This window comes from Mirounga angustirostris, unplaced genomic scaffold (genome assembly GCF_029215605.1).
Source record: "Mirounga angustirostris isolate CCGP_5_RB_7025 unplaced genomic scaffold, mMirAng1.0.hap1 SCAF_7, whole genome shotgun sequence".
Taxonomy (NCBI): domain Eukaryota; kingdom Metazoa; phylum Chordata; class Mammalia; order Carnivora; family Phocidae; genus Mirounga; species Mirounga angustirostris.
This window is the reverse complement of record NW_026991715.1, coordinates 103,719,327-103,733,491: the sequence shown is the minus strand read 5'-3', so window position 1 is coordinate 103,733,491 and position 14,165 is coordinate 103,719,327. Positions and strand designations below refer to the sequence as shown.

The window sequence follows — 14,165 nt, the reverse complement described above, 5'->3', positions numbered from 1 at the left end:
ATCCATGAGATCTTATCCAGCCCAAAATGAGTTCACAGTCTTCTGAGCCACAACAACATGTTCTTGAACTCATAATGTCCACAGCAGTCAGGTGGATAAGGTGAATGAGGGTAGTGGGCCAAGGTACAGATGAGGACACTGTGAGATCGTAGGGGCTGTGAGACCTGGCAAGTCCTACCCTGCCTAAAAGGTGGCAACTGTTCTGCTAGTGAGGTGCTCTGGTGCTAGTCCAGTTTGCCAAATCTATTGATTTTTTCAAGATAAAGAAAGATGATGTGAGAACTCATTTTTTTAAAAAGAAAAATCTGTGGGCTGGATCTGACTCATGAATTTCCAAATTTTCACATTCTTGTAGAAACTGCCATTTGTACCATCCCTTTGGAATTCACCACATATTGACCTATATTTTAAATTCAATTTTCTTGTATCCATGTTGAATTTCTCTAGAGATAAGGTAGGAGCCTCAGAGATAGAGACTGCATGTTCCACAAAGCTATACATTCTATAGCCCCAATTATTGCTTTGTTTGAAGTAGAAGCTCAACAAACATTGGCTCTTAACAGATATGACAAAAGCCACTGTGCAAAGAAATTTCCACACAAAACCATTTCTATCAGTGTTCATAGTTTACAGGTTAAAGTGTAGAAGAAAGACAGTCAATGGTTGAAAAGGATGAACTGAAGGAATCTTGATTAATTTGTGCAGGGTGAAGACTGAGTGCCAATGAGCTAGCAGGTTTTACAAATAAGAACCCAAATTGAGACCAAAAAAAAAGAAACAAAACCCTGTGGAGGTAAGAGTCCTTAGACTGTGTCTTCTCTGATTACCAAATGCAGTGACTCCAGAAGTCAGACTCTATTCTCCCTGGGGCTGCTGGCACAGGTGAGAGCACAGGAGAGGAAACTCAGACACCCCAGGGAGCTGCTTGATGCCTGCAGGGATGAGAGTTCAGCTTTCCAACAGCACAGGGAGGTGAAGGGAAATGGACTGGAGCAGTGTTCTAGCCTTCATTTGGAGTGCTCTCCAAGAGTCAACACTACACTTCCTCTGGTTCATACCATCTTAGGAAGACAACATCCAGAAAAAAGTACTTATTAAAAGGAAGAGTGCTAGTAAAACTGCATCAAGTCTGCATTTCTCCTCACTGCCTTGTGATAAGCAATGGTGAGCCATCCATACCATATGGTGTCACTATTTTCAGAAAGCCTAGGAAGGGAGCATGCACTATCTAACATCTTTGCCTTTGAAAGCAGTCTTCTTAGCAGGAGTTCACATTGAAAAAGCTCTTCCTACTTTTCCAAGCAATGTAATTTATGTGATCTCACTGACTTCTCACAGTCCCAACTTAACTGAAACGCAGAAAGATGGGCTGACTTAACCATTGTCACTCAGTGAGTCAGCATAAAGCCAGAATCAGATGTCAGACCCTATGATTGCAAGTCTAGAGTTTTCCTTTCCTTTCCATGGTCATGGTAAAGTAGCAGTGTTCCCTTATTAATGCTCCTTGGCAAACTCCCCTAGCCAGATTCCGGGCTCCACCTACTGCCTGTTATCAGTGTACCATCATCACTCAAGGGGCTCTGAGCTCTTTTCTTAAGGTAGTAATGATAGTTCTTATTCACATAGTACTTCTTACATTCTGGGTACATTCATTATCTCATTGTGGCTCCACAGCAACATTATGTGTTGAGTATGATTATTCTCCTGGTTACCCATGTATCAGATGAGGAAACTGCTGCCCAAGGAGATTAAGTGTTTTTCCCAAGATCACACAGTAAGTGAAAGAGACTCCTTTACTTGATTTGAAATAATCCAACTAGAATTCATGCTCTTAACCTCTGTGCCAGGCAAGATCCTCCACGAGAAGGAAGTAGCCTTTGATACTTGCTGACAGCCAGCATCTTTAGTGTTTCGCATCCCAAGCAAAACTAATAGGTTGTATATCTAATCCTTAGGACTCAGCAGATAGTCTCAGAGATTATAAAAGGGATTATGGGAATCTTCTCTTTTCAGGAAAAAGATTTCATTTGGGGCTGGGGGTATACATGAATGGGATGCTTTTAACCCTTACCACAGATACACAGAGCTGCAAACAAGCTTGGAGGTAATCAAAGCCAAATCTCCCATTTTCCTGATGATAAAACTGAATGTCAGAGAGGTGGGAAGTGAACTACTCAAGACTGCACAGTGAAATAGGGTCAGAACTAAGGCAGTTTTCACACCAGCTGACTCCCAGCTTCTGATAACATACTGCTTTGCTCCAAGCTATGCATTATGTATTTCCAAATGGTGACTATGTTAAAATGATTTAATAGTTATTCATTTCTTGTTCATTTACACTTTAGTCTATGAGTGCCACAAGGACAGAGACAGTCAATGATATGTCCCCAGTGCCTGGCAGACTGCAAGCACACAAACTTTTGTTTACTTTTGAGCTACCCCACCACTGATTAACTCATGGGATCTCTTTGTTAGAACTCTTTAGAGGTAGAAGGGAAAAGATGGTGGAGGAGTAGGGGACCCTATTCCTGGTCCCTGAATTGAGCTGGATATCTACCAGACCACTCTGAACACCCACAAAATCAGCCTGAGATGTAAGAAGATAGATCTGGATCTCTACAAGCAGAATATCACAAGCAGTTGGTTTTGAGGTATAAAGCAGGGAGCCATGATTCTGCAGGCAGATATTGGAAGATAAACGGAAGGGGGAGGGAGCCCAGCCATGGGGATCCTACACCATTGGTGAATGAAAGCCTCCCACGCCGGGGGCCGGGCACAGACTTGCAGATCGGTAGCGGTGGGGAAAGGACTTTAGGGTAGCCCCCTGGACTGAAACCTGGAGTGGCGGAGCCACGGGTGCGAATTGGGGGTGGCTGGCGGTTTTAGAAGCACAAAGGGCAGAGACATGCCCCAACCTGGAGGCGAGGACTGGGAGTGCTGCTGAGGGGCACACAACCCAGGACGCTGAAGTTTTAAGCAGCACAGACAGAAATGGAGATAGTGTGGCCTGGAGAGCTCACTGACGAACAGACTGTGATCTCTCTGCTCTGAGGCACAGGGTTGGAAATGGTCTCTTCTGCTCTGACTCTGGAAGAGATGGGGAAAGCCTCCAGGGAAAGCTGCCAGAGAACAAAAGCCCTAAAAAACCAGTTTTCACTGAGTGCATCCCCCCCACAGGGGGCAGGGCAACTCTGCCCAAACAGGGTTGCCTGAGTAACATCCTGGCAGGCCCCTTCCCCAGAAGACAGGCTGGGAGAACAAGAGGCCAACAATCCTAGCTCCCTATAGAATGGGTGCATCTTGCTTGGGTTGTGGTCAATAATTTGGACTCTGTACACTCCCTCAACCACCCCTTAACAGAATGACTAAGAAGAGGAACCCCCAAAATAGGAAAGACTCAGTGACTGTAACTTCTGCCACAGATTTACAAATGGATACAGATATAACCAAGATGTTGGAAATGGACTTCAGGGTAACAGTTATGAAGATGATAGCTAGAATGGAGAAATCGATTAATGGCAACATAGAGTCTCTAAGGGCAGAAATGAAAGCTGAACTGGGAGAACTTAAAAATGTTATCAATAAGATCCAAACTAATTTAGATACTCTAACAGCTAGGGTAAACGAGGCAGAAGAATGAATTAGTGATCTAGAAGAAAAACTGATAGAAAAGAAGGAAAATGAGGAGGCCTGGGAGAAACAGCTTAAAATCCATGAAAACAAAATTAGAGAAATAAGTGACACCATGAAATGTTCCAATATCATAATTATTGGGATCCCTGAGAGGGTGGAGAGAGACAGAGGGCTAGAAGATATATTTGAGCAAATCATAGCTGAGAACTTCCCTAATCTCGGAAACAAAACAAACATTTGAGTCCTAGAGGCAGAGAGGACCCTCCCAAGATCAAGGAAAACAGGCCAATGTCTCAGCATGTAATAGTAAAACTCGCAAATCTTAGAACCAAGGAAACCATCTTAAGTGCAGTTAGGGGGAAGAGATTCCTTATGTACTGAGGGAGGAACATCAGAATAATGTCGGACCTATCCAGAGACCTGGCAAGCCAGAAAGGGCTGGCAAGACATATTCAGGGTACTAAATGAGAAGAACATGCAACCAAGAATACTTCGAGGCAAGGCTGTCATTTGGAATGGATGGAGAGATGCAGAGCTTTCAGGACTGGCAGAAACTGAAAGAATATGTGACCACTAAGCTGGCCCTGCAAGAAATATTAAGGGGGGTTCTCTAAAAGGAGAAAGACCCCAAGAATGATATAGAACAGAAATTTACAGGGACAATCTATAGAAACAAGGACTTCACAGGCAACATGATGACAATAAATTCATATCTTTCAATAATCAGTCTCAACATGAATGGCCTAAATGCTCCCATAAAATGGCACAGGGTTGCAGACTGGATAAAAAGACAGGACCCATCCATATGCTGTCTACAAGAGACTCATTTTGAACCTAAAAATACATCCAGACTGAAAGTGAAGGGATGGAGATCCATCTTCAAAGACCTCAAAAGAAAGCTGGGGTAGCAATTCTTATCAGACAAATTAGATTTTAAGCTAGATGTAGTTAGAGACACAGAAGGGCACTATATCATTCTTAAAGGGTCTATCCAACAAGAAGATCTAACAATTGTAAATATCTACGCCCCCAACATGGGAGCAGCCAACTACATAAGCCAACTGTTAACCAAAATAAAGAGTCATATTGATAATAATACGTTAATTGTAGGAGACCTCAATACTCCACTCTCAGCAATAGACAGATCATCTAAGCAGAAAATCAACAAACAAGAGCTTTGAATGACACACTGGACCAGATGGACCTCATAGATATATAGAATATTCTGCCCTAAAACAACAGAATACTCATTCTTCTTGAGTGCCCATGGAAATTTCTCCAGAATAGACCACATACTGGGTCACAAATCAGGTCTCAACTGATACCAAAAGACTGAGATTATTCCCTGCATATTCTCAGACCACAGTTCTTTGAAACTGGAACTCAATCACAAGAAAAAATTTGGAAGGAATTCAAACACTTGGAAGCTAAAGGCCACTCTGCTCAAGAATGTTTGGGTCAACCAGGAAATCAAAGAACATCTTAAACAATTCATGGAAACCAATGAGAACGAAAACACATTGGTCCAAAACCTATGGGATACTGCAAAGGTGGTCCTAAGGGGGAAATATATAGCCATCCAAGCCTCACTCAAAAAAATAGAAAAATCCCAAATTCACCAACTAACTTTACACCTTAAAGAACTAGACAAAAATCAACAAATGATGCCTAAGCCATGCATTAGAAAATAAATAATTAAGATTAGAGCAGAGAACAATGATTTAGAAACCAGAAATACAGTAGATCAGATCAACGAAACTAGAAGCTGGTTCTTTGAAAGAATTAATAAGATCAATAAACCACTGGCCAGACTTATCCAAAAGAAAAGAGAAAGGACCCAAATTAATAAAATTATGAATGAAAGGGGAGAGACTATGACTAACACCAAGGAAATAGAAATAAGTATTAGAAATTATTATCAGCAACTATATGCCAATAAACTGAGCAACATGGATGAAATGGATGCCTCCCTGGAAACCTATAAACTCCCAAGACTGAAACAGGAAGAAATTGACAACCTGAATAGGCCAATAACCAGTAAGGAGAATGAAGCAGTGGTCAAAAACCTCCCAGAAAATAAGAGTCCAGGGCCTGATGGATTCCCTTGGGAATTCTACCAAACATTCATAGAAGAAATAATATCTATTCTCCTGAAGCTGTTTCAAAAAATAGAAAAGAAGGAGAGCTTCCAGACTCATTCTATGAGGCCAGCGTTACCTTGATCCCCAAACCAGGCAAAGGCCCCGTCAAAAAGGAGAATTTCAGACTGATATTCCTGATGAATATGGATTCCAAAATTCTCAACTAATAGGATCTAACAATACATTAAAAGGATCATCCACCATGACCAAGTGGGATTTATCCCTAGGATGGAAGGTGGTTCAACATTCGCAAATCAATCAGTGTGATAGAACACATTAATAAGAGGAGAGAGAAGAACCATATGGTCCTCTCAATTGATGCAGAAAAAGCATTTGACAAAATACAACATCCTTTCCTGATTAAAACTCTTCAGAGTATAGGGATAGAGGGAACATTCCTCAAGTTCATAAAATCCATCTATGAAAAACCCACAGCAAATATCATCCTTAATGGGGAAAAGCTGAGAGCCTTTCCCTTAAGATCAGGAACATGACAAGGATGCCCACTCTCACCATTATTGTTCAACATAGTACTAGAAGTCCTAGCAACAGCAATCAGACAACAAAAAGAAATAAAAGGTATTCAAATTGGCAAAGAAGAAGTCAAACTCTCTCTCTTTGCAGATGACATGATACTTCATGTGGAAAACCCAAAAGACTCCACCCCGAAATTATTAGAACTCATACAGTAATTCAGTAATGTGGCAGGATACAAAATCAATGCACAGAAATCAGTTGCTTTCTTATATACTAACAATGCAACTCTAGAAAGAGAAATTAGAGAATCGATTCCACTTACAATAGCACCGAAAACCATAAGATACCTCGGAGTAAACCTAACCAAAGAGGTAAAGGATCTATACTCTAGGAACTACAGAACACTCATGAAAGAAATTGAAGAAGACACAAAAAGATGGAAAAACATTCCATGCTCATGGATCAGAAGAATAAACTTTGTTAAAATGTCTATGCTGCCCAGAGCAATCTATACCTTCAATGCCATCCTGATCAAAATTCCAATGGTGTTTTTCAAAGTGCTGGAACAAACAATCCTAAAATTTGTATGGAATCAGAAAAGACCCTGAATCTCCAAGGAAATGTTGAAAAAGAAAAACAAAGCTGGGGGTATCATGTTGCCTGATTTCAAGCTATATTACAAAGCAGTGATCACCAAGACAGCATGGTACTGGCACAAAAACAGACATATAGACCAATGGAACAGAATGAGAACCCAGATATGGACCCTCAACTCTATGGTCAAATAATCTTTGACAAAGCAGGAAAAAACATGCAGTGGAAAAAAGACGGTCTCTTCAATAAACTGTACTGTGAAAATTGGACAGCTATATACTGAAGAATGAAACTCAACCATTCTCTTACACTATACACAAAGATAAACTCAGAGTGGATGAAAGACCTCAATGTGAGACAGGAATCCATCAAAATCCTAGAGGAGAACATAGGCAGTAACCTCTTTGACATCGGCCACAGCAACTTCTTTCAAGATACATCTCCAAAAGCTAGTGAAACAAAAGCAAAAATGAACTTTTGGGATTTCATCAAGATAAAAATCTTCTGCACAGCAAAGGAAACAGTCAACAAAACAAAGAGGCAACCCACAGAATGGGAGAAGATTTTTGCAAATGACACTACAAGACAAAGGGCTGATATCCAAGATCTACAAAGAATTTCTCAAAATCAACACCCAAAAAACAAATAAAAAATGGGCAGAAGATATGAACAGATACTTCTCCAAAGAAGACATACAAGTGGCTAACAGACATGAAAAAATGTTCATCATCATTAGCCATCAGGGAAATTCGAATCAAAACCACATTGAGATACCACCTTACACAGCTAGAATGGCAAAAATTGACAAGGCAAGAAACAACTAATGTTGGAGAGGTTGTGGAGAAAGGGGAACCCTCTTACACTGTTGGTGGGGATGCAAGTTGGTACAGCCACTTTGGAAAAACTTTAATTTCTTTCCTCAAAAAATTAAAAATAGTTACCCTATGACCCAGCACTTGCACTCCTGGGTATTTACCCCAAAGACACAGATGTAGTGAAAAGAAGGGCCATATGCACCCCAATGTTCATAGCAGCAATGTCCACAATAGCCAACCTGTGGAAAGAGCCGAGATGCCCTTCAACAGACGAATGGATAAAGAAGATGTAGTCCATATATACAGTGGAATGTTACTCAGCCAACAGAAAGGATGAATACCCAACTTTTACATCAACATGGATGAGACTGGAGAAGATTATGCTAAGTGAAATAAGTCAGGTAGAGAAAGTCAATTATCATATGGTTTCACTTATTTGTGAAACATAAGGAATAGCATGGAGGACATTAGGAGAAGGAAGGGAAAAATGAAGGGGGGGAAATCAGAGAGGGAGACGAACCAAGAGAGACTATGGACTCTGAGAAACAAACTGAGGGTTTTAGAGGGGTGGGGGATAGGGGGTTGGATTAGCCCGTTGGTGGGTATTAAGGAGGGCACATATTGATTGCATGGAGCACTGGGTGTTATACGAAAACAATGAATCATGGAACACTACATCAAAAACTAATGATGTACTGTATGGTGATTCACATAACATAATAAAATTAAATTAGAAAAAACAAAACAAAACAAAAACTTCTTCATTAGTATATTTCAACCCAATCATACAGCAATGCATTAAAAAAAAATAAAAAAAGAATCTCTGCAAAGGGCCTACTTCTCTCTGGCACTGGCTGCAGGCCCAGCCTGCAGGTGTCAGCAGCAGATGTCAGTTAAGCTTTATCCAGTCACCACAGACTGATTCCACAGGGCAAGGTTCTTCATGGTTCCCTTTGCCCACAGCTCACTGGTTTCCTGTCTGGCCCATTAACATTTAGGAACTTGGTACTTAGGACACTTAGAGAAAGCAATGCCCCCACCCACCTCTGGGCCCTTTAGCTAGTCTATTTCTCTGAAGGAAAATAAATATTAAATTGTGGGTTACCAGGTTGTTCAGATTAGAGCTTTGTGGCAGCCAGGCACCCAACTGGTTGGATTTCTTTCTGCTGCAGAACACGTAAATCTCATACAAACCTTCTTTGACGAAGGTGATCTTGGACCTCACACTCTACCCTCAAGGATCCTATTATTATCATTAGATTACATTTATTGACAACTTACAACAAAGTCAGGTGCTTTGCTAAGTGTGTTCATGTATATCATTTAGTCATGACAGCATTGAAATAGCTACTATTATTCTCCCATTTTAATTATGAGATAAATGAGACTCACTGACTTTAAATAACGTGTCCAAGGTCACAAAATCAATAAAAAGAATGGGTCTTGGATCCAGGTTTTCCTCCTGATACCAACACCTGAACCCTTAAAAACAATGCCAGCACTTTCCAAACTTTAACATGCACACAAATTAACTGGGCATCTTGTTTAAACTCAGATGCTCATTCAGCGAGTTGGAAGTGGGGCCTGAGCATCTGCATTTCTACAAGTTCCCAAGTATGCTCATAGTGCTGGTCCCAGGACCCCAGTTTGAGTAGTGATAATTTATACAGCCACTGTGTGCTATATGGCTGAGGTGTGTCCCACCCTGAAGGCTAGGGAAAGCAGGCCAACCTCTAGTCTGCTACTCTCTTCTCAGTTTTAATGATAACTCACTCAAGTTCACATTGACAACTATCACTCACTGGGTATAGCAGTTTGCTGCTATTAGGAATCCACAGAGCCAGCAGTGGAATTCAACAGGAACCCTGGTGCCTAGCCTGGAAGAAAAATCTTTGTGACTTGGTTCTTCCCAGGCCTCCATCTCCTCAACCTCTCTCCAACCTCCATCTTTTATTCCAGCTGCTTCTCAAAACCCGTTTTTCATGTCACTTGCATTTCTCACCTCTCCCCACTAGATGGTCTTCTCTTTGCTCTGGTTAGCTTTTAATTTTGTCTCAAATTCAGCTCAGGTGCTAACCCTTCCAGGCAGCCCTCTTGAGGCCTCATCTGATGCAGGTGCACCTCTTCTGGGCTCCTACAGCACCTCTGCCCTCAGCACCAAGAGGAGTGTTCTATTGGCACTGGTGGTCTTCTCTCCTCTCTTTTGGGTTTATCAGGGACAAGGCCCTATTAAACCTTATATCCCAGTGTTTAGAACAGTATATGCCATATTGTGGATGCTTACTCGATGTTTGACAATAAACGACAGGCTATTCCAAAGAAATAGATACACAGAATTGGCAGAAGTGGACAGAAGCAGATCCTTCTATTTGTTGTTGGTGAGTGTCTGAACTAATACAACCTCTTGGGAAGTATCAATCAAAATAAAAAAGATACACACAATTTAGCAATTATGTAGAATGAATACTATAGAAAAATACACATCTATAAAGACAACGGCTCAAACATCCAACGAATTCTAACAGCCATTAAAAAGAAAAGATGAGGCAGCTCTCCATTGAATATCTGTCTACATCTATGAAATATTCCCTCAGATTCACTAGGTAAAAAGAAAAAACAAAGTCCACAACAACGTGCAGGGCATGCTAATATTTGCAGTAAAGGATGTGCTCGTATGTATACCACACTCGTATGCTCCTATATAGGTGTCTGGGTCATAAACAAGAAAATTCAAATAATGGTTGTCACTGGGGTTGTGGGGAATAGAAGAGGAGGGAAGGAGACTTATTTTTTATCATTTGACCTTTAGTTACTTTCTACCGCTTAATTATGTGGCTATATCACTATCGTGAAAACAAATTTTCCTGGTTGCTGGGGAGCTGGAGGCTGACCTATGGTTTAGGAGAGTGATGATTTTGCCCAGGCTGAGGTTGTGACCTAGAGGACGCTGCCTCTCATTCAGGAACTGGGAGAACCCAATGTTAACAAATATTTGCTTAAATAGAAGCACGTGGGTTGTTAAGATAAGCTTTTCCCAAAAGGGACAGAAGCCCCAAGGAAAGAAACTAAGTGGCCTAGCAATAAGGGAGTTTTCCAGATCTTGCAAGACCCCACCCCATGCAAACAGGGTCACTGCAGCTGGGTACCACCCTTGGGTACCCTGGAAGTTAAGGGAAGCCCCTCGGGTACCCTGGAAGTTAAGGGAAGCGCAGCTGATACAGGCTTCATCTGTTCCTGCCCTGTGTTGTCACATTACTTCCAAAAAGATTTTGAGTGCTTGGCTAATTAAATCAGGACTCTTATCTAACTTTTGAGTGGGAGTTTGTATCTGTGGGCTGTCCTCACCAGTCTGGAGCAGACGAAGTGCTGCACATATCTCTTTCAAAGAAAGGAAGGAAGACCAAGACTAAGGAAAGGAGGCAGAGGGCCAAAGACACCTCCTTTACTTTTCTCTATTGCATTCTTTCCAGACAGGTGGGAGAGGCCATGCCTACAGAAGGAAGTGGTGGTGCCATCTGGAGGAGCCTAGTGGCCCCAATGCAAATTTTATGATTAGGAAGATATTCTTTGGTCTGATGGTTCTGGAAAACCTTTTGTAAGTGGCACTTCTAAACAAAGACTCTCTGCTCAAATCTTGGCTTCTTACATACCAGGGTGGGGCGGGGTGGGGGTGGGGGGCATTTCATTTTCTATCTGCCAGTACTCAAACCCTGGCTTACAACTGACCACTTTCCTAAGGGTATTATCCCCACCCTAAAGCCACAGATTTTATAGCAGCCAATTAGGCGGCATTAACCAATACTTCCTTGTTCTTTGTAGTAAAAGAAAAAAAGCCAGCTTTTGTTGCTGTTAGCCTTGATGCTCATTTTGTTTTGGGTCTAGGGCAAAGTTCCAAGGAAACCAACAACCAGCTTCTTTAGAATGTGGTAGGGGGCGCCTGGGTGGCTCAGTCGTTAAGCGCCTGCCTTCAGCTCAGGTCATGATCCCGGAGTCCTGGGATTGAGCCGAGCAGGGAGCCCGCTTCTCCCTCTCCCACTCCCCCTGCTTGTGTTCCCTCTCTTGCTGTCTCTCTGTCAAATAAATAAATAAAATCTTTAAAAAAAAAAAAAGAATGTGGTAGGGTGTTTGCTCTGCCAGGACTTGGCATTGTGGAGGTTTTAGAGGCAAGTTCTCACTGGTTTACAAAGGGAAGGTAAAGAGCTGGTGGTGCCGAGAGATTATTATCCAACCAGACAGGATGCCAGATGGGCAGGTGAAGAGGACACAAGCTTGGAGAGCCTGCCAAGAGTGGGTGGTGGCAGGAGCCAGGAGGTCCACCTGGGCCTGCCCCAGATATTCTCTATGGACTAATTCAAGGATCTGCCACTCCAGCCACAGATATTTTATGGGTTAATGTCAGAGCCCTTTAAGGTAGCCTAAATCACCCCCTTCAGCCAATGCCTCCCAAGCTATAGAAAATGTCCATTTGAGCCAAATCGAGATTATTTCCTAGTGGGGCAATGCTATGCTTAGAGAGGTTCTTGATCTTGTTGCTCACTAGAATCATCAGAAATAAAAAAGATGAATGCTCAGGCCCTACCCTAGATCAAATCTACCAGAATCTCAGGGGAGAGGGCTTGACATTGCATTTTATGAAAACTCCCATTTCCCATGTCATCAGATAGGAACATTTGTACAAGTCAGACAGCTTTCCTTGAGAAAGATTAAGACTTCCACGAGTTATCTATCTAGAACACATGATTTTAAGAATTAAGTCCTCAAAATAAACTCATGAAACAGAACAATAATCCTTCTTTAAGATGAAGACATTGAGGTTCTAGCTCAGTAAGTTGACCAAAGTCACAGAATAGATGAAAGAGCTGAGATGAAAACCTGGGGCATTTGACCCCAAATGTACCTAATTTATAGCTGGAAGGGACCTTGCAGGTCAGCATAGACATCATGCTATTTAACTTTTAGAACAGCTGGTGATAATTGTAGGCCCTAGTGATAGATAGGCCCTGAATAAAAGTTACACTGGCTGGCTCAGGGCTGCAGTTTTCCTGGGCTACTAAGATTTGTCAGGCTGAACAAGGGGGAGCAAATCTGTGTGTTCCAACTGAGATATATAAAAGAAAGCTCCCTGTTTCCCTCTCTGTGTCTTGGGGGAGACATTCTCAGGCACATGGGATGCCCATGGCATCCAGAACTGGAAGGTTCCAAAAGACACATGTAGTGCAAGACTTAGAATCTGTGCCTGGTGAGAATTCACTAAATGCATTGTTCAAATATTTAGGTAAAGAGCTGGAGGAAGAGCATTACATTCAGAGGGGACAAAATTAAATTGAAGAAGAGAAAGATGCAATAATATGCATGTTCTGTTATCTTACCTGAGAAAAGAAAAAAGAAAAAAATTCTTCCTAAAGGCATCTATGGATCATTCCTCTTGTATGTTTATGAGCATCATATATCTTAACACATGGCTAATGTTTTATCCTTGCTAATGTTGCATTTCTCAGTGTGGTAGTAACATAAGAGAGTTAACTTTGTACTCACCTGAAGTTAAATAAGTAATAACCCAGAACACATAGACTCACAGCATATCTTTTCCGTCAGGATCAGAAAACACAGTCTTGGGTTATAAAAACTATGTAGCAATATGGAAAATGCTTTTGATATTATTTGAGATTAAAAAAAACCCCCACACATTTAATTTGTAGGTACTATGACTGCAAAAATGTTAAGTATATGTAGTTATGTGTGTATTAATGGAGAAAATAAAAATTGGAAGGAAATTCATTATGAGGATAATTTTGAAAATCTAATTTTCTAATAATGGGATAAGAGAATTTCCATCCTTTCTTAAGATATGGGTCTTGTTCAAGATAGCTGGGGCTCCCTGTGGTCTTTTCTGTAAGTGCAGAAGATTCTAGATGATATGTTTCTTAGAGAAAGAACATGGTGCAGAGGAAAGTAGAATGGGACAGGAATCAGAAAGCTCCAGTTCTAGCCTTGCCTTCTAGGGAATGCTGTGTAATCTTGGGGAAGAAACTAAATTTCTTTACATGCCAGGGATTTAGTGATAGCTGTACCATTGGATCAAATGTGAAGGAAACATATGCAAAAAGCTCCAGACCAAAGTTGCAAGGTTGAATCCCCATAGGGGCCAGGCAATTAATTTAGGAGTATTAAGTGTGCTGGGTAATTTTGACATAGATGTTCTTTGCTTTATAACTATTTAAGATTCTTTGATTATCACAAAAAAGTATATTCTTCCATTACTCTTGAAGCCTGCAAGCCTTAAGGCCCATCTTGTTTTTGCACCTTATAGAAACATGGGCATGACAACTATTTCTCTTTCCTTTAACTGTATTTTGGAAAAGCATGCATCATGGACATACTGCTGGTTCTCAGTTCAGTGATGGGGGTAAACAGAGAGGAAGATAGTCTGTGATGAACAGAAGACCACATGCCCAGTCTAAGGAGCATCAACTCCATCATTCAAGCCAATTATCGCCTCAAGGAA

At 41.4% G+C, this 14,165-nt stretch overlaps 1 protein-coding gene across 1 annotated transcript in view; it reads right to left on the bottom strand.

Moving 5' to 3' along the window:
• ATP10B (ATPase phospholipid transporting 10B (putative)) overlaps positions 1-14,165 on the bottom strand; it is a 113,609-nt gene that overhangs the window by 48,965 nt on the left and 50,479 nt on the right. The gene's annotated exons all lie outside the window — the stretch shown is intronic.